The 27,175-nt window shown below is 44.9% G+C and overlaps 1 protein-coding gene across 2 annotated transcripts in view; it reads left to right on the top strand.

Annotated features, from left to right (window-relative positions):
- Positions 1-27,175, top strand: part of LOC134966656 (trichohyalin-like) — a 241,249-nt gene that overhangs the window by 89,259 nt on the left and 124,815 nt on the right. Inside the window, exon 1 of one of the 2 annotated variants that reach the window (XM_063943564.1) lies at positions 8,185-8,370. The exons of the other annotated variant lie outside the window; for it this stretch is intronic. The gene's annotated coding sequence lies outside the window, so the exon portion shown is untranslated. Of the gene's footprint in view, positions 1-8,184; positions 8,371-27,175 lie in introns of those variants that run through there. 2 annotated transcript variants of the gene reach the window in all.

The following is a 27,175-nucleotide window of genomic DNA, read 5'->3' as shown; positions in this document are numbered from 1 at the left end:
TATACACAGCATGGGATGCATGGTCATGTATGTATGCCCCTCAGAATACACAGCATGGGATGCATGGTCATGTATGTACACCCCTCAGTATACACAGCATGAGATGCATGGTCATGTATATACACCCCTCAGTGTACACAACACGGGATGCATGGTCATGTATGTACACCCCTCAGTATACACTGCATGGGATGCATGGTCATGTATGTACACCCCTCAGTATACACTGCATGGGATGCATGGTCATGTATGTATGCCCCTCAGAATACACAGCATGGGATGCATGGTCATGTATGTACGCCCCTCAGTATACACAGCATGGGATGCATGGTCATGTATGTACACCCCTCAGTATACACAGCATGGGAAGCACGGTCATGTATGTACACCCTTCAGTATACCCTCGCATAGGATGCATGGTCATGCATGTACACCCCTCAGTATACACACCATGGGATGTATGGTCATGTATGTACACCCCTCAGTATAGCCTCGCATGGGATGCATGGTCATGTATGTACACCCCTCAGTTTAAAATGCACAGGATGCATGGTCATGTATGTACACCCCTCAGTATACACAGCATGGGATGCATGGTCATGTATGTACACCTCTCAGTATAGCCTCGCATGGGATGCATGGTCATGTATGTACACCCCTCAGTATACACAGCATGGGATGCATGGTCATGTATGTACACCCCTCAGTATACACAGCATGGGATGCATGGTCATGTATGTACACCTCTCAGTATATACTGCATGGGATGCATGGTCATGTATGTACACCCCTCAGTATACATTGCATGGGATGCATGGTCATGTATGTACACACCTCAGTATACACAGCAGGGGATGCACGGTCATGTATGTGCACACCTCTGTGTACACAGCATGGGATGCATGGTCATGTATGTACACCCTTCACTATACACAGCATGTGATGCATGGTCATGTATGTACACCCCTCAGTGTACACAGCACGGGATGCATGGTCATGTATGTACACACCTCAGTATACACAGCACGGGATGCACTGTCATGTATGTACACCCCTCAGTATACACAGCATGGGATGCATGGTCATGTATGTACACCCCTCAGTATACACAGCATGGGATGCATGATCATGTATGTACACCCTTCAGTGTACACAGCACGGGATGCATGGTCATGTATGTACACCCCTTAGTATACACTGCATGGGGTGCATGGTCATGTATGTACACCCCTCAGTGTACACTGCATGGGATGTATGGTCATGTATGTACGCCCCTCAGTATACACAGCATGGGATGCATGGTCATGTATGTACGCCCCTCAGAATACACAGCATGGTATGCATGGTCATTTATGTACACCCCTCAGTATACACTGCATGGGATGCATGGTATTGTATGTACACCCCTCAGTATACCCTCGCATAGGATGCATGGTCATGTATGTAGACCCCTCAGTATACACAGCATGGGATGCATGGTCATGTATGTACACCTCCCAGTATATACTGCATGGGATGCATGGTCATGTATGTACACCCCTCAGTATACACAGCATGGGATGCATGGTCATGTATGTACACACCTCAATATACACAGCATGGGATGCACGGTCATGTATGTGCACACCTCAGTGTACACAGCATGGGATGCATGGTCATGTATGTACACCACTCAGTATACACAGCACGGGATGCACGGTCATGTATGTGCACACCTCAGTATACACAGCATGGGATGCATGGTCATGTATGTAAACCACTCAGTGTACACAGCACGGGATGCATGGTCATGTATGTACACACCTCAGTATACACAGCACGGGATGCACCGTCCTGTATGTACACCCCTCAGTATACACCACATGGGATGCATGGTCATGTATGTACACCCCTCAGTATACACAGCATGGGATGCATGATCATGTATGTACACCTCTCAGTGTACACAGCACGGGATGCATGGTCATGTATGTATACCCCTCAGTATACACTGCATGGGGTGCATGGTCATGTATGTACACCCCTCAGTATACACTGCATGGGATGTATGGTCATGTATGTACGCCCCTCAGTATACACAGCATGGGATGCATGGTCACGTATGTACGCCCCTCAGAATACACAGCATGGGATGCATGGTCATGTATGTACACCCCTCAGTATACCCTCGCATAGGATGCATGGTCATGTATGTACACCCCTCAGTATACCCTCGCACAGGATGCATGGTCATGTATGTACACCCCTCAGTATACACAACACAGGATGCATGGTCATGTATGTACACCCCTCAGTATACACAGCACGGGATGCATGGTCATGTATGTACACCTCTCAGTATATACTGCATGGGATGCTTGGTCATGTATGTACACCCTCAGTATACACAGCATCGGATGCATGGTCATGTATGTACACACCTGAGTATACACAGCATGGGACGCATGGTCATGTATGTGCACACCTCAGTGTACACAGCATGGGATGCATGGTCATGTATGTATGCCCCTCAGAATACACAGCATGGGATGCATGGTCATGTATGTACACCCCTCAGTATACCCTTGCACGGGATGCATGGTCATGTATGTACACACCTCAGTATACACAGCACGGGATGCACGGTCATGTATGTGCACACCTCTGTGTACACAGCATGGGATGCATGGTCATGTATGTACACCCCTCAGTATACACAGCATGGGATGCATGGTCATGTATGTACACCCCTCACTATACACAGCATGGGATGCATGGTCATGTATGTACACCCCTCAGTATACACCGCATGGGATGCATGGTCATGTATGTACACCTCTCAGTGTACAGAGCATGGGATGCATGGTCATGTATGTACACCCCTCAGTATACACAGCATGGGATGCATGGTCATGTATGTACACCCCTCAGTATACACTGTATGGGATGTATGGTCATGTATGTACACCCCTCGGTATACACAGCATGGGATGCATGGTCATGTATGTAAGCCCCTCAGAATACACAGCAAGGGATGCATGGTCATGTTTGTACACCCCTCAGTATACACAGCAAGGGATGCATAGTCATGTATGTACACCCCTCAGTATACACTGTATGGGATGTATGGTCATGTATGTACACCCCTCAGTATACACAGCATGGGATGCATGGTCATGTATGTACACCCCTCAGTATACACAGCACGGGATGCACCGTCCTGTATGTACACCCCTCAGTATACACCACATGGGATGCATGGTCATGTATGTACGCCCCTCAGAATACACAGCATGGTATGCATGGTCATTTATGTACACCCCTCAGTATACACAGCATGGGATGCATGGTCATGTATGTACACACCTCAGTATACACAGCATGGGATGCACGGTCATGTATGTGCACACCTTAGTGTAAACAGCATGGGATGCATGGTCATGTATGTACACCTCTCAGTATACACAGCACGGGATGCAAGTTCATGCATGTATACCCCTCAGAATACATAGCATGGGATGCATGGTCATGTATGTACACCTCTCAGTATACACAGCATGGGATGCATGGTCATGTATGTACACACCTCAGTATACACAGCATGGGATGCACGGTCATGTATGTGCACACCTTAGTGTAAACAGCATGGGATGCATGGTCATGAATGTACACACCTCAGTATACACAGCACAGGATGCACGGTCATGTATGTGCACATCTCAGTGTACACAGCATGGGATGCATGGTCATGTATGTACACCCCTCAGTATACACAGCATGGGATGCATGGTCATGTATGTACACACCTCAGTATACACAGCATGGGATGCATGGTCATGTATGTATGCCCCTCAGAATACACAGCATGGGATGCATGGTCATGTATGTATACCCCTCAGTATACACAGCATGAGATGCATGGTCATGTATATACACCCCTCAGTGTACACAACACGGGATGCATGGTCATGTATGTACACCCCTCAGTATACACTGCATGGGATGCATGGTCATGTATGTACACCCCTCAGTATACACTGCATGGGATGCATGGTCATGTATGTATGCCCCTCAGAATACACAGCATGGGATGCATGGTCATGTATGTACGCCCCTCAGTATACACAGCATGGGATGCATGGTCATGTATGTACACCCCTCAGTATACACAGCATGGGAAGCACGGTCATGTATGTACACCCTTCAGTATACCCTCGCATAGGATGCATGGTCATGCATGTACACCCCTCAGTATACACACCATGGGATGTATGGTCATGTATGTACACCCCTCAGTATAGCCTCGCATGGGATGCATGGTCATGTATGTACACCCCTCAGTTTAAAATGCACAGGATGCATGGTCATGTATGTACACCCCTCAGTATACACAGCATGGGATGCATGGTCATGTATGTACACCTCTCAGTATAGCCTCGCATGGGATGCATGGTCATGTATGTACACCCCTCAGTATACACAGCATGGGATGCATGGTCATGTATGTACACCCCTCAGTATACACAGCATGGGATGCATGGTCATGTATGTACACCTCTCAGTATATACTGCATGGGATGCATGGTCATGTATGTACACCCCTCAGTATACATTGCATGGGATGCATGGTCATGTATGTACACACCTCAGTATACACAGCAGGGGATGCACGGTCATGTATGTGCACACCTCTGTGTACACAGCATGGGATGCATGGTCATGTATGTACACCCTTCACTATACACAGCATGTGATGCATGGTCATGTATGTACACCCCTCAGTGTACACAGCACGGGATGCATGGTCATGTATGTACACACCTCAGTATACACAGCACGGGATGCACTGTCATGTATGTACACCCCTCAGTATACACAGCATGGGATGCATGGTCATGTATGTACACCCCTCAGTATACACAGCATGGGATGCATGATCATGTATGTACACCCTTCAGTGTACACAGCACGGGATGCATGGTCATGTATGTACACCCCTTAGTATACACTGCATGGGGTGCATGGTCATGTATGTACACCCCTCAGTGTACACTGCATGGGATGTATGGTCATGTATGTACGCCCCTCAGTATACACAGCATGGGATGCATGGTCATGTATGTACGCCCCTCAGAATACACAGCATGGTATGCATGGTCATTTATGTACACCCCTCAGTATACACTGCATGGGATGCATGGTATTGTATGTACACCCCTCAGTATACCCTCGCATAGGATGCATGGTCATGTATGTAGACCCCTCAGTATACACAGCATGGGATGCATGGTCATGTATGTACACCTCCCAGTATATACTGCATGGGATGCATGGTCATGTATGTACACCCCTCAGTATACACAGCATGGGATGCATGGTCATGTATGTACACACCTCAATATACACAGCATGGGATGCACGGTCATGTATGTGCACACCTCAGTGTACACAGCATGGGATGCATGGTCATGTATGTACACCACTCAGTATACACAGCACGGGATGCACGGTCATGTATGTGCACACCTCAGTATACACAGCATGGGATGCATGGTCATGTATGTAAACCACTCAGTGTACACAGCACGGGATGCATGGTCATGTATGTACACACCTCAGTATACACAGCACGGGATGCACCGTCCTGTATGTACACCCCTCAGTATACACCACATGGGATGCATGGTCATGTATGTACACCCCTCAGTATACACAGCATGGGATGCATGATCATGTATGTACACCTCTCAGTGTACACAGCACGGGATGCATGGTCATGTATGTATACCCCTCAGTATACACTGCATGGGGTGCATGGTCATGTATGTACACCCCTCAGTATACACTGCATGGGATGTATGGTCATGTATGTACGCCCCTCAGTATACACAGCATGGGATGCATGGTCACGTATGTACGCCCCTCAGAATACACAGCATGGGATGCATGGTCATGTATGTACACCCCTCAGTATACCCTCGCATAGGATGCATGGTCATGTATGTACACCCCTCAGTATACCCTCGCACAGGATGCATGGTCATGTATGTACACCCCTCAGTATACACAACACAGGATGCATGGTCATGTATGTACACCCCTCAGTATACACAGCACGGGATGCATGGTCATGTATGTACACCTCTCAGTATATACTGCATGGGATGCTTGGTCATGTATGTACACCCTCAGTATACACAGCATCGGATGCATGGTCATGTATGTACACACCTGAGTATACACAGCATGGGACGCATGGTCATGTATGTGCACACCTCAGTGTACACAGCATGGGATGCATGGTCATGTATGTATGCCCCTCAGAATACACAGCATGGGATGCATGGTCATGTATGTACACCCCTCAGTATACCCTTGCACGGGATGCATGGTCATGTATGTACACACCTCAGTATACACAGCACGGGATGCACGGTCATGTATGTGCACACCTCTGTGTACACAGCATGGGATGCATGGTCATGTATGTACACCCCTCAGTATACACAGCATGGGATGCATGGTCATGTATGTACACCCCTCAGTATACACAGCATGGGATGCATGGTCATGTATGTACACCCCTCAGTATACACTGTATGGGATGTATGGTCATGTATGTACACCCCTCGGTATACACAGCATGGGATGCATAGTCATGTATGTAAGCCCCTCAGAATACACAGCAAGGGATGCATGGTCATGTTTGTACACCCCTCAGTATACACAGCAAGGGATGCATAGTCATGTATGTACACCCCTCAGTATACACTGTATGGGATGTATGGTCATGTATGTACACCCCTCAGTATACACAGCATGGGATGCATGGTCATGTATGTACACCCCTCAGTATACACAGCACGGGATGCACCGTCCTGTATGTACACCCCTCAGTATACACCACATGGGATGCATGGTCATGTATGTACACCCCTCAGTATACACAGCATGGGATGCATGATCATGTATGTACACCTCTCAGTGTACACAGCACGGGATGCATGGTCATGTATGTATACCCCTCAGTATACACTGCATGGGGTGCATGGTCATGTATGTACACCCCTCAGTATACACTGCATGGGATGTATGGTCATGTATGTACGCCCCTCAGTATACACAGCATGGGATGCATGGTCACGTATGTACGCCCCTCAGAATACACAGCATGGGATGCATGGTCATGTATGTACACCCCTCAGTATACCCTCGCATAGGATGCATGGTCATGTATGTACACCCCTCAGTATACCCTCGCACAGGATGCATGGTCATGTATGTACACCCCTCAGTATACACAACACAGGATGCATGGTCATGTATGTACACCCCTCAGTATACACAGCACGGGATGCATGGTCATGTATGTACACCTCTCAGTATATACTGCATGGGATGCTTGGTCATGTATGTACACCCTCAGTATACACAGCATCGGATGCATGGTCATGTATGTACACACCTGAGTATACACAGCATGGGACGCATGGTCATGTATGTGCACACCTCAGTGTACACAGCATGGGATGCATGGTCATGTATGTACACACCTCAGTATACACAGCACGGGATGCACGGTCATGTATGTGCACACCTCTGTGTACACAGCATGGGATGCATGGTCATGTATGTACACCCCTCAGTATACACAGCATGGGATGCATGGTCATGTATGTACACCCCTCAGTATACACAGCATGGGATGCATGGTCATGTATGTACACCCCTCAGTATACACAGCATGGGATGCATGGTCATGTATGTACACCCCTCAGTATACACTGTATGGGATGTATGGTCATGTATGTACACCCCTCGGTATACACAGCATGGGATGCATGGTCATGTATGTAAGCCCCTCAGAATACACAGCAAGGGATGCATGGTCATGTATGTAAGCCCCTCAGAATACACAGCAAGGGATGCATGGTCATGTATGTAGAGCCCTCAGTATACACAGCATGGGATGCATGGTCATGTATGTAGAGCCCTCAGTATACACAGCATGGGATGCATGGTCATGTATGTAGAGCCCTCAGTATACACAGCATGGGATGCATAGTTATGTATGTACACCCCTCAGTATACATGTCAGTAATGCATGGCCATGTATGTACACACCCCTCGGTATAGATGGGGTGTGGGGGCGGCACATCTGCATCAGGTATACAGCTGCTGGTGATAGGATGAGGGAGGGCTGAGCAGAGGCTGCTGAGTGGGAAGAATGTCCCCCCGCGGCCGCCGTCCCTCCAGCTTGTTACATTGTTGCAGATCAGCTGTGTGGGAACTGCTGGAGCCGGTGGGAGGAGAGGAAGCAGCAGCAGCAGCAGCAGCAGAGCCCGGGGAGGGAGGTGAGCAGGGTCCGGGAAGCAGTGTACCCAGCCGCAGGTAAGGGGGATCCGTGTATTCTCCCTGTGCTATCTGTCTGCAGTAATTGCAGGGAGGGGGGTCCTTTGTCCTGAATCACTGCATGCACTGCAGCCCCTGCTGCACCCTGATGGGAGAGCAGAGCCCAGTGCAGCAGGGACCATGCACTGCTCCATGTCTGCGGAGCCCTGTGTGTCCCAATGTATAGCCATCACTCCAGCTGTGCATCCTCTGCATTATTCCCTGCATTCCTCATCACAAACCATTACCATCCCCTGTCATGTCTTCTATATGATAATGTGATGTTCATTTTACTTTATTCATCTTGTCACTATGCATTGGTGACAGTATATAATACGCAGCAGAGGGAACTCCAGCTATCCTGCCATGCTCAGCCACTGGCTCTTTCTGCAGCACCAATTGCTGCAGTGCATGTTCAGTTCAGCCTATTACTAGCTACAAGTAACATTGCTGTGTCAGCTTCTTCATCATTTCTTATACCAGACTGTATGCTATTATCTTTTATACAGTAATATATATAATGTTCCTGTGGCCTTGATCTGGTTGATATTGCCCCTCTTACAGCCAATCATGCACCAGTCTGATGCCTGTCTGTCACTCACAGTAACCCTTTAGTTTCCAGAAGCCTCTCCGCAGGTTACAGATCATATGGCATTCTATTCTCTCTATATAAAAGGGACTTTTTCCACACATCACTCACTGCTCTACCCGCTAGCTCACCTTTTGGCCCAGGTCTTTCTTGCCCTATCCTGAAATTATTATTTTTTTAACCTTTATCTTTTCAGCGTAACAATATGATGCTAGCACGTTATTACTTCTGTCCTTTTATTTTAAATGCTTTTATTTTTTTACTCCTTTTTTTTTTTTTTTTTCCTTTTTTGTGCACTATTGCTGAAAGCAAAAAGTAGTTGTATCCTAGTTTGTTGGAATATAGCAGTATTAATTTGCAGATACTGCTTTTTTTAAATGTTATTTTGTTTCAAAATATAACCAAGTGTTTGTAAATAATTGTTAAAGTATCCATTATGTCACAGTTCAGCTACTGATGCCTCAAGATGAGCTACATTCTATTAATAGGGTCTGATTTGTTTCTGTTCAGTAAAGGTGCATGGTCCGATATTGACTGTCTCCGATTTTGACTATGCGATCTCCCACGCACTCCCCCGGAGCCCAGAAGCACCGATTTTTGACAGTTTGGGTTCCGAAGTCGTGGATGTAGGTTCCTGTATTGTGATCGGCGTTCTCCTGACCGCCACTTGCGTAACTACATCCCGACTAGCTGTACTTTTGATTTTGACTATACTTTGTACTAGATTGTACACGATATAGCCGGGATTCACTTGCCTGCACAGTCTGTCTTTCCTTGCGGTTCCGACCCCACAGGAGCGCGCATCACTATTGCAGCTGGCTAAACGGTGCGATTGGCACTAACGTTCTTTGCGATTTTGACTATATAGTCAAAATCGAAAGGATAAATCTCACCGTGTACACGGCTTAAGACCTATAGCTGTGACATTAATGTTATATTTTATCCTGTTATTTTTTTTATGTATTAGCGTAGTTTTTGCTATTTTTTTTTTTTTTATTGTCTACATTTGCTGTATATCACTATAGTGAAAGTACACTATTGTTAGCTATACCTGTATAAAGCATTGAAATATATTAAGCAGTCACAGAGCAGTATGGAAGGTTTTAAGAGATTTTGGAGTATACTTTACTAAAAGTCGATGCTGGTCGATCTGTGATTATGTTTCAGGGTCTAAATCACACATTTACTAACAGATTATATTTGAAATTATAAAGGAAAAAAAAAGGAAAAAAATCATATGTTTTGAAATGGGGTATATTTACTAAAAATCGATCTGGGTTGATGTTGTGTTGAGGGGTCTAAAATACACATTTACTAACCGATTATATTTGACATTGTTTAAAAACAAAAATGTCAAAAAATCATCTTTTAATGAATGTGGAATTTAAACTCTGAAAAACAAAAATCGTTCCAGAGTCGACCAAAAGTGACTTTTAATAAATATACCCCTTTGTATAGTGTAAAACGGGCATGTCCAAACTGCGGCTCTCCAGCTGTTGTGAAACTACACATCCCAGCATGCCCTGACACAGCTTTAGCATTCTCTGACAGCAAAACTGTGTCAGGGCATGCTGGGATATGTAGTTTCATAACAGCTGGAGGGCCGCAGTTTGGACATGTCTGGTGTAAAATGACAGAAGCTGATTGGTTAGTACTTTATTGCTCCAAGGTTTGCTAAATCTCAGCGTAAATTTGCACGTGTTTGTCCAAAACATTCTGTAAAAAGCTCTTCCGCTGTATTCTCTTCTGGTTGAACAGGTCTCGCATACAGCGTTCTTACATCTTTGCATATTGCAAAGAAAGTTCAAAACTGTTGGACTCTATGTACAGTGTTAGGCCTGAGCGCTTCTGAAAACCAGAAAAGTGCTGCGTGACGCCACTCCTAAACTTGTTGGTGTGCCTGTTGCGATTACTGTATATGGAAAGCTTTTATCCTTGTGGTTCTAGTATGCACAGAGAACGTGCAATGGTTTTTGCTCATGTACAAAAAGTAAATATAACTTATAGTTCCTATTTCCTATCCTTTTTTGTTTTTTTTTCCCTTATACGTAAGAATGGGGTTTAGTATAGAAGATCTACAGTAGACAGTCATTCGGTCGACGGGGTCAAAAGGTTGACATGACAGTGGTCAACCCAGAAATTATGGACCCAAGTTTTTTGGCCGTCGTTTTGTATGTTTCATCATTTGTGACCACAATCGGTGGAAACGTGTTCCCTTGCGAGCTTGCTTCACGCGCCACTCTTCAGAGATGGTGCTCACTGTGTTCGACCACATGTTGCTATTTCCAGTCATAGTCCATGTGGATAGTGAATTGAGCAAATGTTGGAAAAACATGTAACCCCCCCCCCCCCCGCCCCCCCAAAAAAAGCCCCAACAAAACAACTGTCGACATTAAGCACTATCGACCGATTATCCGTATACCATAAGAATGTACTTGTATGAAAGGGCTTTGATCTCCACTAAACGGAAACTAGCACCTTCAGTATTTATATTTGACTTTAACTTTCCCCCTGTAAACTCAACCCTTGGTTATATATTCCCTGACTCGGTACTCGGGGAGATAGCTGTTGAATCACTATACCAACAGTCGCCTATTGGTCTCTTATACTCTGCAGCCCATAAATGAAGTGTTCAAGAGTGTCTACTTAATGTACCTTCAATATCTTCTCTAGCAGCTCTGAAAAATTTAGTGTCTTTAGGCTCAGTGGGGAAATCGGAGACCTGTTCTGTTTAATATAGGTGTTATTTATGATTCCTGGTAGTTTCCCGCAATGGAGCGTCTGCATTTGAATTCTTCCTACATAAACACACTATTTTTGGTTAATCACTGCAGGAACGCTGGCAGGTTTTCAAGAGTTCTGAAAATCCTGAGGCAAAATGGAAACAGAGTTATGTAATAAAATAAGACGTATTTATTTTTTTGCAAGCCATAAGGTGCTTGTACACATTGCAGTCCTGCCGGCTGATTTCGTAGTTTTTTCCCTGATTGACCGCAAATTGTAGCATGTATAACTAGATCACTAACCCGGATCAACATCTGACTGACTACCAGGTTGGCTGGTAAACCAGTTTGTTTATTGCCCGTCATGGTTAACTGGACTCGCTGTGACTTGGCATGAGCGCTGAACGGTTGAGTATCCTGGTTTGGCCATATAACAATTGAGGTCAGATTTGTCCTCTGTCTTTTTTTGCAACCTTGCACTGAAGTTAAAGCCATTACTTGACACACCATTCAATTACCCACGACTTGTCTTTCAATACATTTAAGTGAAACGTAATACAAACCATCCTGATGTCCCCTCAGTACCAGGACATGTGCAATATAGACCGTCCCGGTGTCATCTCACTCTCGAGGCTCGTCCAATACAGACAGCCCTGGTGTCCATTCATTTTTACATGAATAATGGGGTGGTGAGCAGGGCCATCTTAACAGCAGTGTAAGCGCTTTGCTTTGCCCAGGTGCCCCTACCCATCCTCCACCGGTAGAGGTGGTATCAGCAACAGCTATGAAGTCCCGCGGGTGGTAGGGGGTGTTCTATCTTCCGCTCAGCATGTATGACCTGGAGCAGTAATTTCTGCTAACTACTCCTTTACTGCACAGATGGTGGGAGATGTGGCGCGAAGAAAACACTAAACTGTAGAAGGGGGCATTGGCCTGAATGAAGGGACCAGTGGTACGTGACTTCCAGGGTGTAGGGGAGGGGGGGGTAATATGCAGGGGAGGGGTGGATAGTGGGGTAGGCTTAATAGTCATGTTCCGGTGGGAGGGAGCTTGCTTGACTGCAGCTACCTCCAGTTTCTGGAAATAGATTTCTTAGCTTTCAATGGTCTGAAAAAAACTAGAGACTCCCACCTTTCAGGAGGTACTGGGGACTTAGGGATCAAAGTTCAGGAGCCAGAGCCAGTGGCGGAACTTGCGCCAGTGCAACCAGTGCATTGCATCATAATGAGTCACACTGACTCATTATGACGCTGCCCGAACCTTCTCCACTTGCCGCCAGTGACATCGTGCTGCACGCCAGCAGCAGTTTAGGCTGAGCTGCTGTCGGCTCGATTACACTCCGGCTGGATGAAGAGGAGGGGCCACAATCCCCTCTCCTCCCCGCTCCTCAGTCCCTCTCCGATTGCTCTGACCTGCGACCCGGCTTCCATTGGATCTCCTCTGCTTGAGACTGTCCTGCTTGCCGCCCGCGCCGGGGATCTCATTACCGCCCCCAGCGTTAAGCCCCAAGATGGAGCTGTTTTCAATGCGCTGCAGTGTTGGCTGTAGGTAAGCACTGCAAATTGTAATATTTATATCACACTGCCTGTCTATGTCACCCCTCCCTGGTGTTACCCTGTCACCTCTCCCTGGCAGCACCCTGCCTCTCCCTGTCACCTCTCCCTTGTGTCATCCTGCCTCTCCGTCACCTCTCCCTGGCAGCACCCTGCGTCTCCCTGTTACCCCTCCCATGTGTCACCCTGCCGTAATGTGTAAAAAGGGGACGCTGTCTGCCGTAATGTGTAAAAAGGGGACGCTGTCTGCCGTAATGTGTAAAAAGGGGACGCTGTCTGCCGTAATGTGTAAAAAGGGGACGCTGTCTGCCGTAATGTGTAAAAAGGCGGATGCTGTCTGCCTTAACGTGTAAAAAGGGGACGCTGTCTGCCGTAATGTGTAAAAAGGGGGACGCTGTCTGCCGTAATGTGTAAAAAGGGGAATCTGTCCGCCGTAAGGTGTAACCTGGTTGCTACGGTGTGGCATAATTTGAATAATGGAGACTACTGTGCACCGTTATATGAATTGGTATTATTTTGTGGCCACACCCCTTCCCTACGAAGCCACGCCCCTATATTTTCTGCGCACGACTACAGCGTGCACTGCCCCTGTTTTACATGGAGTGGGGGGACTCCGATGCCGTTTCTTGCACACAGTGCTAAAATGTCTAGTTATGGCACTGTTGCTAGGTATCCATTTCCCTGGCCCTGAGCAGGTCCCCCTCACCAGATCCTCTCCAGGGGTGAGGGGGTGGACTTGGATGGGATGAGGGGGGAGGGACCCAAAGCATTTTGTCTCACCTGGGCCCACTGCTCGCTAGTTCCGCCACTGGCCAGAGCAATCCATCGATGAAAATCTAAAACTGCATACCAGGTGTGTTGAGCTAGAGCAGGGACCAGCTGCTGGAAGGCTGATATCTCTGGTTCTGGGCATAGTAGAGACAAGCTGCCAGTGTCCACCGAAAGGGGAGAGTCACAGCTTTTGGAGTATATACTCATACAATCTATAAGTCAGACAGAACCTGAGATATCTGGCTGGGAAGTGCAATTAACAGACTTGGATGGAAACCACTGCTTTGAAGTATATCTCTGATTCCCCAGTTCAGATTTTTTTAAAATCTGGTACCCCTGGAAAAAGGGGGCTATCAGCCAAGGGCTCTTGTACTCTTGGGGCCCCTGGGCAACTGTCCATGCAGCCCATACGAAAAGATGGCCCTGGTGGTAAGCTGAACTCTGAAAATACGCACGGTGGAGAGAAAAGCAGCTTATCTGCAGCATCCACAAAGCTGGCCACTAGTCAAATTTTTTGGCACTTTTCTAAGGATCGGGAAGAAATGTGTGTAAATCTCTAAATATGCTTGCTGGAAAAGAAAGGGACATTTATAAATAAAGGACTATTGTTGTCAAGTAGGTGTTTAACCATTCCTGGTTTCTTACATTTACATTTTAGAGTCCAATAAAGTTATAGGGTCTTGTGCCGAATAAGCGATCTACCAGATTATTTAGCATGAAATATGCAGATTGTGATGCAGTCATAAGATAATGTGTTTGTTTGCACTCGTATAAACTTACTGCGATATCCTCATGTTCTCATTGGCCTGATCAGTGTCTAGTGCCTCCCTGGCTACCGGTATCTAGTTTTGTAACTGTTTGGTCATTTTTTAAACACTGCTCATTAATGGTAGTTCTACTACACTGCGGTATGAAGGGTAATGTAAGTGCAAACAACCGGCAATTAGCGGCAGGTTCAAACCATCCTCAAACACGACCTTTAGAAAATTTCCCCCTTGTTCAGATGATTATGCATAGTGGCAGCTTATTGTATTGTAGTCACAGGATAGTAAGACTCTCCCAAAATAGTTTGTTTCACAAACTGTATGTGTGTTTGGTGTCTAATCAAAATGACTTCAAAGACCCATCCCCCGCACTACCACCTTGCCCATGGTGACTAGTATTCAATTCAGTTACAAACTCTTATAACAAATGATAAATGGCAACATGTCACAATATAGCACAAATAGCCGTTGTGGAACCACAATTCCCTACATGCCTTGCACGCGGACTAAAGAGTTATTGAACCAGCACGTTTTAATCAGATTTGTGAATGGCGCCATAAATATCCACATGCCGAATTTTTCATGCAACCAAAACTTCTTTATGGGCAAGTGGCCCATGTCTGAGCGGCGTGGCTATTGGTAAGTAGTTCTCAGGGAGTGCGGTGGCCCTTTTACAAATTTCCTACGGGGCCACTGATTATTAGTGTAACCTCTTCTGTTGGAATGCAATAACATCTGTCCAGGGGGAATGTTTACTAAAGGTCGATTTTTGTTTGTCTTTGTTCGATGTTAGATCGATTTTTATTTTTTTTTAATTATTATTATTATATATTTTTTATTTTTTTTTTTATCGATTTTAAACACACATTTACTAGCAGATTAAAAAATAAATAAAAAAAAATAAAATATTTTTTATATTCATTCTTAAACGTTCGTAAATGTGTTTTTAACCCTGGAAGCCCAACATCGATTAAAATAGATTTTAAAATCGATCTAACAGGACAAAAACAAACCAAATCGACCTTTAGTAAATATACCCCCAGGTGAGAGAGACTGGGACATTAGGACACACGGGCCAATTATCTGACAGTGTGTAGCAATGTCCGATAATTGATCTGTCTGATGCAGAGTTTCATCTGACAGTGGCCCTTATTCAGGTTTGTTGGCAAACCAAAAAAGTTAGCAACATGTGCACAGAGAGTTAGATTTGTGTGGGGTGCGTTCAAACTGAAATCTAAATTGTAGTGTAAAAATAAACCAGCCAGTATTTACCCTGCACAGAAACAAAATAACCCACCCAAATCTAACTCTCTTCACATGTTATATCTGCAATCATGGGGCCTAATTCAGACCTGATCGTACGATCAGTCACACAGACATGCGGGGGGGGGGGGGGACGCCCAGCACTGGGCTAGTCCGCCCCGCATGTCAGGCCCGACTCCCCCACACAAGTTCAAAAGCATCGCACAGCGGTGATGCTTTTGTACTTTAGGGGTAACTCCCTGCCAGCGCAGGAGCTTCTCGTCGCTGTGAGAGTCCAGGCATGCCTGCGTTGCCCAGACCGTACCCCCAAAGCGGCGGCCAAACGCAGCCGGCCCGCCCCCTCCTACCCAGCGACCACCTCTGCCTGTCAATCAGGCAGAGGCGACCGCAGGGCTGAGACAGCCGTCGGCTGTCTGTCATGCGCAGTTCAGACCTGATCAGCTGCTGTGACCAATATAACCCACCCAAATCTAACTCTCTCTGCACATGTTACATCTGCCCAGTGCTACATGGTTTTGCCCAATTCAGGTGCTGGCTGAAAAAGCAGCTTCTTGGGCTAAGAAGCCTATAAGACCTGGTCTGGGCCAAATGGATGGGAACCCGGTCCATCCACACTTCCCATCTACCCCCAGGACCCTGTGTGTAGTTTACAGGTGGCAAAGTACCTCTCCTGCCACATACCCTTTCCCTCAGCTTTTCGTGGCTCAGAAAAGCGGCATGTGACATTGGCAAGGTTTCACCTTCGCCAATTATTTTGGGCTGGCAAATCTTTGGGACATAACTTGGGCCCATACACCTGGGTCCCAAGTTCCTCTCCCAAGTACATGTCCGAGGCCCTTTTAACTGGCCTTGGAATCTATTTCCATTAAAGGTTGGTGGCACCGACTCCACTGTGCCACCTTCCCTTTCCCTCCACTTTGGCATAGTGGCCGAAGTGGTCGTTTTAATGGACAACTTCCTGTTGCCCACTAAACTTCCCATTCTCTTCACCTTTCCACCTTTAGGGATGTTTCCCTTATCGGGCTCTGATTTACTGGCTACTGAGGAAGTCGCTTCATTCTTGTCTGGGTGTTTGAATTGTGACACCTGACCTTAACCAACTCTGGACTTGAGAAGGTTTTTAAGTTCACCCCGGCCCTCGCTGGTCTTGGCCTATATGGACAATTCCACCTTTTATGGCCAAGCTCTTGGCACCGGTAACACCTAGTCTCTGCCCCGACTTTAACTGTTCTGAGGTCATGGTCCAACTTTACCCCCACCCTTTCCCTCAGAGTGAGGCATTGGTCCTGAGTCTCAGAAAGTCCTTTCATTTGTTGAACTTTTAGTTCTTCTTCCAGTTTTTCCAGCTTTGATAATATTTTCTTCATTAACGTGACTGCTTCATCCTCCGATCTCCCATCTTTGACCCTAGTCATCGACTCCTGCTATTCTATGACTGGCACATAACCCATTTTGAGTCTCTTGTCCAGGTCTCTTATGCGATTCCGTAGTTTAGGAATCTCCTTCCCTGTTTCTTTTAGCTGGCTGTTACTTAGGGCCAACTTTTGGAACTCTCTCCTCAAATTTTCCAGTTCTCGTGTCTCATATAGAGAACTCTCCTTGGGTAGAGCAACCTCAGAAATGGGACTCCGCACGGATTCCTCTGAGACAGGTTCTTGCTCCTTATTTAGTGTGTCCTTTATGAACTGTCCCAGCAACTGGATCTTGAGCCTCTCGTGGTGGATCATGCCGGGGTGCAACAACCCCAAGATCAAAATCTTGCACCTTATCCTCCTCATACATGAGGGGAACCCCTTCAGAAGCAGGTTACTGGATGACTTTGGAAGTGGACTCCTGTATTGCAACTAGCTTAGCCATGACTAGCTCACGTAGGCGAGACACCTCTAAAGGTACGGTCTTTGTCTGTGATTCGTCGGAGAAAGTCTCACGTGTGCACTGGATGTTCAAAACCGGGGGCTTCTGAACCTGTGATGTCTCATCAGGGATTAAGTTCTGAACGTATATTGCGTCAACAAGAGAAGGATCCTGGGTTTCCAAGTCCTCAACAGAAGCAAACTCCAGCTCAGATAAGTCTTCCTGTTCTAGGATGGGCTCTTGAGTAGTCATCAAATTGCCATCTGTCCAGGTAGATTCCTGGGGTTCATCATTCTGCCACAGATCCAGCAGATTAGAGAATTATTGTTTTGGAGGTGGATGATCACTTGACATCAAGTCAACCTCTTCCAGCTCCATTACCGCTTCCTCCTCACTCCCTGTCAACTGAGTAGCAGCCGGGAATTCCACATTCTCATCTCGTGTCTCCATAAACGCATCTTCTGTGAGCCCCTGTGGCTGCCATGCTCCATCTTGAACAGGTTCCACTGAACTCAGGGCTTTGTTCCACTCTTCACCCAAGCTACCACTACGCTCTTTTTCCGGAGAATGAGGTGGTCCTGCTTCGGAGGAACTTCTCACTGCCGTCCTAGGGGTTAACAACAAAACACTGCCATCTGATGTGGCTCTCTTGTTGCTTGAAAAATTCCTGTGGATTTTCTGTGCGCTGCGCAATAATGGCTGCAGCTTCCTCCATGCTCTGGAATGGCAATACCAACTGAATGGACATTAGTGCCTGTAAATGCTCTACCTCTGAGGAAGGGCCCTCATTTCCACTTTCCTGGCAGATGGACTTACTAGTGGCATAGCAGGGAGCCTTCCAGGCCTTAAGCACTGGCAGCTCTGGCTCAACTTTCCTGTTCTTTCTGGCTGGAACAGGGAATCCAGTATAGCCAGGTACCATACTGCATTGGAACCATTCTTCCGCTGCCTGCACCACCGTTGGCATCATTTCCCCCGAAGTTGGTATCTCCATTTCGGCTGATAATGTCTCTGACCCAACCTTCGGCATAACGTCTTCAGCAATTGGTGTAGCTACGCCTGTGTCTAAACTGAAACTAGGCATAGCCAATGGTTTTAGCTTGGAAACCTCCTCCTGAAGCTCCGCCAAGTCTTGCGACCGAGCCTTATTGGCCAGCACCAGACTCCCATATTGTGTCTGGTCACAGGAGATTTCCTCTAATAGTCCTTGGCTATGTACAACAAAGTTTTCAGATTTGGGTTTAGCCTTTGCCAAGGTTTTCTGCAACTCTGACACCTGGCCTGAGAGCTTGGCAATCTCTTTTCTACTCCTTCCCAATTTGGTTAGAGAGTCAGAAAAGAGAGATTCCTTCTCCTCCAGCTTTTGCGTTAAGGTGTTCACCTGCTCTTGAAGGAAATCACATTTTTCCTTAAGCTCTTCTAGCTCCTGGTCCTTTAATTGGACATTATTTTCAAGGTCACTTATCGTGTGACACCAAAAAAAAAAAAGTTCCATGCTAAAATCTTCCCCAAGATCTGGATTACTCCCCAATAAGCTCTCCACGTCACTCTCCAACTGTGGGGCTTGAATAGGGTCACATAAGTTCCTGACCTGAGGTGTTAGAGCTGTCACCCCTTTTAGTTTTTAACATGAATTCTCTTTTTGTTACCCATTTGAAGAGACACTTCAGAATATGCTGTATATCTCAATCTCTATTCACCCTGTTACCTTTGAAAACTGTAAGTGAAATGGAAAATAAAAATTAATTTTTTTCCCTTATTTATTTTTTTTAAGCACAGATTAACCTTTTAGCAAAGCACTGAAAGGTAGCATGTACATAGTGGTCCCAAATACCTTACACTGGTAGTGCAAACAAACAACTTCTCCCTTCAGGCTCTTAAAACTAGAACTCGGGGATTGCTGGGACACACAATGCCACAGAATTTCTCTATTTAAATAGAACCACATTTATAAAAGGTTTCAACTTTGCTTGATTGGTCTTAATGAGCTAATTAACAGGGACACCAGACTCCCACTACCAGATTTTGCAGACACAGGTAAAAATAAGTTTGGAAAAGAAATTCAGTCATAAATTATCAGATGCTTGCAACCTCTTAGAGCAAATCAGCACAGCTACTTTCAATGAATGGTGCAAAGCATATAAGACAGAACAGGCCATGCATCCTGTTTAACCTCTTTGCTGCCAATGCAAACCTTTGCACCAAAATCAAACACATTCAGTTAAACCAAAACATATCATTATTTTTACCCTGTGGGGTTGAGGTTTAACCACTACTCACAACACCCTTGGTCTGGTACTGATGCCCACGAGTTCAGCGTGGTCTGGAGTTCGCTGGTATGTGTGCCGCTACCTTGCAGCTGCTGGGTCCTCTGCCATGTGTGACACGACTAGCAGAAGGGTCCCTGTTCAGGCGCCATTTGTAACAGGAGTTTTGCTAGAATGTGCTCTGCTACAAAGATTTCACCAGTGACCGACTCCAGGCTTGTGCAAAAACAACAAATACCTTTTATTCAGGTTGCTCAAATCCAAAGATACAGTGATTTTTGTGTGATGTGTATCTAGTATAAAGAACCAGGGAGGTTAGGCCCTGCCTCACTCCCTCTTACTAAATAAGGAACCCTTCAGGTCCCGGCATCCTGACACTAGCGCCCCAGTCTTCCGGATCCCACTGTCCCTAGCAAGCCTATCACCTGGACACTAACTGCCTTCAGGAGCCCTGACTCATGGGAGTGACTCTGCTTTAAACCCAGCACCCAGGTGCTGGCTGATAAAGCAGCTTCTTCGGCTAAGAAGCCTATAAGACCTGATCTGGGCCAAATGGATGGGAACCCGGTCCATCCACACTTCCCATCTACACCCGGGACACTGTGTGTAGCTTACAGGTGGCAAAGTACCTCTCCTGCCACAAAATAAATATAAATTTTATATATATATATATATATTATATATATATAATCAGAAGAATGAGGCGGCACTCAGAGACTGAAATAGCAAAGTGACGTTAGTGCAAAAGCTGCATCAGCAAATCAACGTTTCGGGGGTATTTCACCCCTTCATCACTGTCAAAGTCAAAAATATTACATAGAGAGACCATATAAACTGCACACATATAAGTCGCTATACTTGCAAATATGCGCAGCGAGCACAGCAATATATGGAAACACACGCATTTGCTCGGACATGGCACTGAGATGGATTCGGCACTTGTTTCATACAGTACATGGTTATAATAATGAACAGCACCAGACATCATGGAGATTTAGAATTGGCTAATGAATTAATGTCATGGATGTGTATCATTCGAACCGAACCAGATAAACACATCATGTTTGGTATTGAAGCAAGCAGAATGAGGTGTGGGTTAGTTTGAGGCCTGTTGTGTTGTTGTGGGACATTGCAGCGGATAGATATGATTATATGTATAAAAGCTAAGATCACATTGTTAGAACAATGGATGCTCAAGACAACCTTTTACTAAGTTTTCAGGGCTGAACCTGATTAGCATATACAAAGGAGAAAGAAAGACCCCTCACCCAGGTACTGGTCAAACAGGAAGGTAGTGGTCAGGTGTGGCCTCAGAGAACAGATGTAATGTAGCTACACTCACACACACAGCTACCTGGCACCCAGCAGCATGGCAGCTAAATCCCCAGGACATCTTCCAAACTAAAGGCTAAGTATTGAATTTCACATGGCTAGATAAGGAAACAGACAGATTGCTTTCTGGTTTAAATAGGATATTGTAACTTGGTTGTGTGATTGTTGGGTGTTTGTGGATACTCTGTGAAGTCTGTGATAAATTGGAACAGTATACAATCTGTAGCATAGTATTTGTGGTATTTGTTTGCCTATGGAGATTTAAAATAGATTGTGCTGGTTAGTTATAATATATATCCTGTTAATCATAAATACCACCATGCAGTTACGTTTGTGTTAATTACATTGTGATCTGGTCTTGTGATGAATATGCTCTGGTTATTGAGATACTGAAGTTGTTTGGGATGTGAAATTATGAGATGGTTCTAGGAAGTTGGATTACATTGTGAAAGGTGATTTAGATGGTTTGGAATTGTAAAATCAGAACATATGCATTGTTTTGAGGCTTGGACATTTTGGAATAAAGTGCCATGTGTTTGGACCTGCAAATCTAAAATGGCTGCTGCTAGATGTCTTCCCCTCCCCCTTTCAGCCATGTGGTGTGGTCTTTGGAATCAAGTGGAGGTTTCTCAAAATGGAGTCTAGCTTCCATCCCATGCTGTATTCAGCATTGACTAACTGCGCAGCGATTGTCTCTCACATGTGTAGTTTTATCTGCAACCATGTTGTCTCTTATTTAATGTTATCATTGTCTTACTGTGAGCCAATTTCTCTCATCTCTCTCCGTCTCTCTCTCTCTCTCTCTCTCTCTCTCTCTCTCTCTCTCTCTCTCTCTCTCTCTCTCTCTCTCTCTCTCCCCTCTTTTCTCTTATATCTCTCATAGTATTATTGTATTGTATTGCATTTAGGTCAGTGTAGTATTGTCTTTTTGTATTTATTGTTTAGTTCTGTGGTTAGGAAGTCTTTGTTATATTGTAGTGTATCATTTGTACGGTTATCCCCTTTTACAAGTATATTAGATATAATACAGTTAATAGGCTTTGGACCCTAAATCGGTATCTGTGTATTTCCTATAGTGTTAAGTGTTCACTTGAGCGTCGGTGACGCACAAGCAGCTTTGTAGTTAGTCAGGTTACACAAGGTTGCACTTACACCCTGTATTCACATTAAGGTATTCTGTGTATTTCATTGTTAAAAGGTTTAGACATAAAGGTATAGCGTTGTGAGCGTCTGCGCCGCTGGTGACCTCCTCGTGGTCTCGAGCGTATGCTACGCCATAGCGAATCATTACTCTAGTCATAACCAATAAAGTGTCCTGTGATCACTGGGCCGTGAGCGAACGTGACGCTTGAGCGTCTCGCCTACGTCTGAGCGATCGTTACGCAACCAGCGTACCCTTGCGATACTTCTTAAGTAAACAGCGTACAGTGTTCTTAGACCTCATAAAGGGTTGTTTATACGACAAAAGTATTTAGTATTGTCATCACGATAACAATACAGTGCATAAAAAAGTACATTTATAGACACACTCACCCCTTACGACCTCCCCCATGCCTGGCTCCCGCTGGCCGCGCCGTTCCGGGCCCGTTTGACCGCCCCCCTGGAGTGACCACTTCCGCTGGAAGTGGCGTCACATGGTGGCGTCTCGGTTCCCGGCCGCGTTGCCCCGGTAACCCTGTAAAAACAAAAACACACTTACAGAAACACCACTGATGATATGCCAGAGGGTGTGCAACTAACTATATGGTGTAAGAGGACATCCATTGGTGTCCATGTCTAATATAGTACTAAAAACATAAAATACCGACCACAAACCACATAATGTAAAAAACCAGTGCAACAAAATATATATAAAAAAATAAAAATATAAAAAAAAATGTGCAATGCCGTGAGCCCACTCTAAAATAAGGGTCTCTAAAATCAGTGCTCACATCAAAAAAAAGACATAGCAACCCAAAGGCTGCTATATATAACAATGTCAGTGTATGCAAAACCTCACACCCGCTGGGCTTACAACGGTATTAGTGTATACAGAAAAATATCCCACAATGTGACATAGAACCACTAACTAAAAAAATCATTCTACATTTTGGGCCCACAGGACACCACCTAAATCCTTATATTACTGTGCCATCCCAATCTAATATCCATAAAACATGACAACATAGAAGCACATGTAAACTCTACACGAAAAGGAAATCTGTTACATTATTTCACTTGATTTCACCTGTTTAAACAACAAAATGGCTATATCCTCTCGCTTCACTCCATCCTATACCTCTCATGTGTCCCTACCCTATAAGAAATTATTGAGGCCCAATGATTCATTCAGCCCCTTGGGTCGGAGAGTGTCCAGCCTATAGATCCATCTGGATTCTAATTGAAGCAGCTTAAGGGACCTGTTTCCCCCCCTAATGGACTCAGGTACATGGTCAATCACCCAATACCTTAGGGTTGCCATGCCATGTTTAAGGTCAGGGAAATGGCGGGCCACAGGTTGGTCACTGGACCCAGTATTAATGGCAGCCCTAATGGCCTGTCTGTGTTGCGCCATCCTTACCTTAAACTGGCATTCCGTCTTGCTTATGTAATAGAGTCCGCAAGGACACATAATTACATAGATGACGAATTTCGAGTGGCAAGACAGCGGCCAGTTTATCGGCCAGTTTATCGTGTATTTCTTGGCAGAATGTGGATGTCCAATGACATTAACATGGATCTATAGGCTGGACACTCTCCGACCCAAGGGGCTGAATGAATCATTGGGCCTCAATAATTTCTTATAGGGTAGGGACACATGAGAGGTATAGGATGGAGTGAAGTGAGAGGATATAGCCATTTTGTTGTTTAAACAGTTGAAATAATGTAACAGATTTCCTTTTCGTGTAGAGTTTACATGTGCTTCTATGTTGTCATGTTTTATGGATATTAGATTGGGAAGGCACAGTAATATAAGGATTTAGGTGGTGTCCTGTGGGCCCAAAATGTAGAATGATTTTTTTAGTTAGTGGTTCTATGTCACATTGTGGGATATTTTTCTGTATACACTAATACCGTTGTAAGCCCAGCGGGTGTGAGGTTTTGCATACACTGACATTGTTATATATAGCAGCCTTTGGGTTGCTATGTCTTTTTTTTTTTTTATGTGAGCACTGATTTTAGAGACCCTTATTTTAGTGTGGGCTCACGGCATTGCACAATTTTTTAAATATTTTTATTTTTTTATATATATTTTGCTGCACTGGTTTTTTACATTATGTGGTTTGTGGTTGGTATTTTATGTTTTTAGTACTATATTAGACATGGACACCAATGGATGTCCTCTTACACCATATAGTTAGTTGCACACCCTCTGGCATATCATCAGCGGTGTTTCTGTAAGTGTGTTTTTGTTTTTACAGGGTTACCGGGGCAACGCGGCCGGGACCCGAGACGTCACCATGTGACGCCACTTCCGGCGGAAGTGGTCACTCCACGAACGGGCCCGGAACGGCGCGGCCAGCGGGAGCCAGGCATGGGGGAGGTCGTAAGGGGTGTGTGTCTATAAATGTACTTTTTTATGCACTGTATTGTTATCCTGACGAAGGGGTGAAATACCCCGAAACGTTGATTTGCTGATGCAGCTTTTGCACTAACGTCACTTTGCTAGTTCAGTCTCTGAGTGCCGCCTCATTCTGCTGCTGTATATGTATGGGGTGCGTACCCCAGTGGAGGGCACCAGAGCAAGATAGCCCTGTGGGGCGGACCGAGTGCCGGCGTTTGGTGTGAAAGCATGAACACTCCAAGTTGTATATTTGTGAGTTTTACAAAGAGCTTATTCATGGGTGGCAAATACATTTAAGGTATAATTTTGCTTTAAGGCAGAAATTTAAAAATTGGCTTCACACACTGGCACGTAGCAGGGTGCTTGTTGTGTCTTGTGTCACCTCTTTCTCTATATTAATGTTACAGGGTGTTAACCTCTGATGGGACGAGCACAACAAGGAATTCCCCTATACTATAAATCTGTGTTTTCCTGTTCCCTTTCTGCGTCTCAGTCTTGTACACATTTTGACATATAAACCCCACCCATAATAGAGATGATAATCCTAGTTTGTCCTGTATTCTATCTATTTAGTACATCATGGGAGCAGAACATGGGTTGTGACACTTGTGAATAATGAATCTAAGTATTCCTGTGTGTCTTGTTATATTTTCCAATGTGTCTCTATAAGAGCCTTTCGCAGCAGTCAGGTCTCTCTCCATGTCATCGCTACTTTCTTACAGCGTTCTGACCCAGACTAAGTTAGTTTGCAGCATAATGAAAGAACCGCTGAGACTGGGGGCCTAAAGTAATAGGTTTCCAATTTGGCAAGAGCACGGATTTTTCTGTGACTTACAGTAGCAGAAGAATTTACAGTAATTTTTGTTTTCTAGCAAAACCAACCTGGTTTTGTCTTTGGGGGGGGGGGAAAGCCACTGCGTTAAATGTTTCCGCAAATTCGGGACCTATGACATTTAGCCTTAAAAGCTTGTCCGTATAATATATATTTGATTAAAATGGAAACGTGAACCCTTTTTCTTAAAAAAAATAAAAAAATAAAAAAAAAATAAAGTTGGATCTACAGAACAACAACTTTAAACTTTTATATTAATATTTATACCCAGTTTTGAAGATGAATGTTTGTCTTTAACCGTCCTATATATATTTTCAGAGCTGTCTGGAATTTCCGTATAAACTGTCATAAAAATTCCAGACTTTATTCCAAGACCCGTGCGCATGGATTAAAGCCTTTCTTATATAGGCTTCTGGCGGACTGTAACTTTCAAAAGGTTCTTCATTTTTATGTGGACTATTTTAGGACACTATTTTTTATTTACCGGTATGTATTTTTGTCCAAAAATGTGTCAGATGAGTGTAAAGAATCTGGAAGTTCTATCTTTTTGTGTTACTATTTGATGTTTTGTACATACAGCATGTTTCTAGCAGTGAAATCTAGTCTGCGTTTAGGCAGAATTCCTATTTAAGTGGTTATTTAACCGCGGTGCTGGAATAAATAGAACCTACAACAATAATATGAACTTGACTGTTATGTAACTGAGAACTCTTATTACATGAATATGCTTCTCCTTTTATAGTAACATAGTAACATAGTATCTAAGGTTGAAAAAAGACCATTGTTCATCGGGTTCAACCTATTTGTGGTCTCCTATGCACGATTATTTTGTATAAAATTTTGACTGAAGTTGCTGACTGCCGTTCTGATTAACCCCTCTTTTTTATAATAACCATAGTGCGTGACTATGCCCCGTAACCCTGGATATCCTTATCCATTAGGAATTTATCCAACCCATTCTTAAATGTGTTGACTGAGTTGGCCATTACAACTCCCTCAGGCAGGGAATTCCAAACACGTATCGTCCTTACCGTAAAAAAGCCTTTACGCCGTATTGTGTAGAATCTCCTCTCCTCTAACCTGAGCGAGTGTCCACGAGTTCTCTTGCGTTGATCTAACCAAAAACAGGTCTTGCGCAAGATCTGTATATTGTCCCCTTATATATTTGTAAATGTTGATCATGTCCCCTCTTAATCTTCTCTTTTCCAGTGTAAACATTCCTAGTCTTGCAAGCCTTTCCTCGTATGCCAGAGTCTCCATATCCTTAATTAGTTTGGTCGCCCGCCTTTGAACCTTTTCTAGCTCCAGGATAT

The sequence above is a fragment of the Pseudophryne corroboree genome, chromosome 10 (genome assembly GCF_028390025.1).
Source record: "Pseudophryne corroboree isolate aPseCor3 chromosome 10, aPseCor3.hap2, whole genome shotgun sequence".
NCBI classification, from domain to species: Eukaryota; Metazoa; Chordata; class Amphibia; order Anura; family Myobatrachidae; genus Pseudophryne; species Pseudophryne corroboree.
The sequence above is the reverse complement of the archived record's forward strand: the minus strand, read 5'-3'. Positions and strand labels throughout refer to the sequence as shown.